Source organism: Arachis ipaensis, chromosome B5, assembly GCF_059453495.1.
Source record: "Arachis ipaensis isolate K30076 ecotype BB chromosome B5, ASM5945349v1, whole genome shotgun sequence".
NCBI classification, from domain to species: domain Eukaryota; kingdom Viridiplantae; phylum Streptophyta; class Magnoliopsida; order Fabales; family Fabaceae; genus Arachis; species Arachis ipaensis.
The window spans coordinates 89362999-89365281 of record NC_142440.1 but is presented as its reverse complement, the minus strand read 5'-3'; the positions used below and the strand labels follow the sequence as shown (position 1 = coordinate 89365281).

The window sequence follows — 2283 nt, the reverse complement described above, 5'->3', positions numbered from 1 at the left end:
CCGTGGGATCGACCCTTACTCACGTAAGGTTTTATTACTTGGACGGCCCAGTGCACTTGCTGGTTAGTTGTGCGAAGTTGTGAAGTTATGTTTGGACCATGGTATTGTGCACCAGTTATTGGCGCCATGCCAGGGAGAGAACGAACAACAAATTTTACAACCTCAGAGTAACAATTTCGCATACCAAGTTTTTGGCGCCATTGCTGGGGATTGTTCGAGTTTGGACAACTAACGGTTCATCGTGTTGCTCAGATTAGGTGTTTTGATTCATAATTTTCTTGCATGCATCATGTGTTTTGATTCATAATTTTCATGTTGTGAGTCATTTTTTTATGTTTTTCTCTCTCATCATTAAAAATTCAAAAATCAAAAAAATATCTTTCCCTTTTTCACTCATAAATTTCGAAAATTTGGATTGACTTTATCAAAACTTTTTAAAATTTAGTTGTTTCTTATGAGTCAAATCAAATTTTCAATTTAAAAATCTTATCTATTTCAAAATCTTTTTCAAAAGTCAAATCTTTTTCATTTTTCTTATTTATTTTCGAAAATTTTAAAAATATTTTTCAAAAATCTTTTTCTTAATTTTATCTCATAGTTTTCGAAAATATCCTCAACAATTAATGTTTTGATTCAAAAATTTCATGTTTGTTACTTACTTGTTAAGAAAGATTCAAACTTTAAGTTTTAGAATCATATCTTGTGATTTCTTGTGAATCAAGTCATTAATTGTGATTTTAAAAATCAAATCTTTTTCAAAACTAATTTCAATCATATCTTTTCAAAAAGATCTTTTTATCTTATCTTTTTCAAAATCATATCCTTTTAATCATATCTTTTTAAAACATATCTTTTTTCAAAAATTTGATTTTAAAATATCTTTTCTAACTTCTTATCTTCTTATCTTTTCAAAATTGATTTTCAAATTTGTTTCAACTAACTAATTAACTTTTTGTTTGTTTCTTATCTTTTTCAAAACTACGTAACTAACTCTCTCCCTCTAATTTTCGAAAATCTCTTCCCTCTTTTTCAAAAATTCTTTTTAATTAACTAATTGTTTAAATTTTTAATTTTAATTTGATTTCATTCCTAATTTTCGAAAATCACTAACCCCTTTTTAAAATTTTATTTTCGAAAATCCTCTTTCTCTCTCATCTCCTTCTATTTATTTATTCACCTACTAACACTTCATCTCACCCAAATTCGAACCCCCTCTTCCATCTGTGTTTGAATTTTCTCTTCTTCCCTTCTTTACATTACATTCTTTTCTTCTTCTACTCACACAGGGGAACCTTTATACCTGGGTAAAAAGGATCCCTATTTTTATTATTTTTCTGTTCCCTCTTTTTCATATGAGCGGGAGCAAGGACAAGAACATTCTTGTTGAAGCAGACCCTGGACCTAAAAGGACTCTGAAGAGGAAACTAAGAGAAGCTAAAATACAACAATCTAGAGATAACCTTACAGAAATTTTCGAACAGGAAGAGGAGATGGAAGCCAAAAATAATAATGCAAGGAGGATGCTTGGTGACTTTACTGCACCTAATTCCAATTTACATGGAAGAAGCATCTCCATCCCTACCATTGGAGCAAACAATTTTGAGCTGAAACCTCAATTAGTTTCTCTGATGCAGCAAAACTGCAAGTTTTATGGACTTCCATCTGAAGATCCTTTTCAGTTCTTAACTGAATTTTTGTAGATCTGTGATACTGTTAAGACTAATGGAGTAGATCCTGAAGTCTACAGGCTCATGCTTTTCCCTTTTGCTGTAAGAGACAGAGCCAGAGTGTGGTTGGACTCTCAACCCAAAGATAGCCTGAACTCTTGGGATAAGCTGGTCACGGTTTTCTTAGCCAAGTTCTTCCCTCCTCAAAAGCTGAGCAAGCTTAGAGTGGATGTTCAAACCTTCAGACAGAAGGAAGTTGAATCCCTCTATGAAGCTTGGGAGAGATACAAGCAACTAACCAAAAAGTGTCCTTCTGACATGCTTTCAGAATGGACCATCCTGGATATATTCTATGATGGTCTGTCAGAATTAGCTAAGATGTCATTGGATACTTCTGCAGATGGATCCATTCACCTAAAGAAAACGCATGCAGAAGCTGAAGAACTCATTGACATGGTGATGACAAGTCATCCTAGCCTATTTTAACTAGTCTTTTTCTTTTGTTTTCATTAGAATTATGCACTTTCTTGAGCTACAAGCAAGCTAATTGAGTAGATTTTCATGTTTCCCTTGATTGAACCAACCATATATGAATTCATGCCATTTCATGAGGTTT

The 2283-nt window shown here is 32.8% G+C and overlaps 1 non-coding gene across 1 annotated transcript; it reads right to left on the bottom strand.

Moving 5' to 3' along the window:
- Positions 1-1883: 1883 nt before the first annotated feature.
- LOC148564904 (small nucleolar RNA R71) lies at positions 1884-1991 on the bottom strand. The gene has a single exon (XR_015884481.1). It is a non-coding gene; the product is annotated as a small nucleolar RNA R71 (small nucleolar RNA).
- Between the last annotated feature and the right edge of the window lie 292 nt (positions 1992-2283).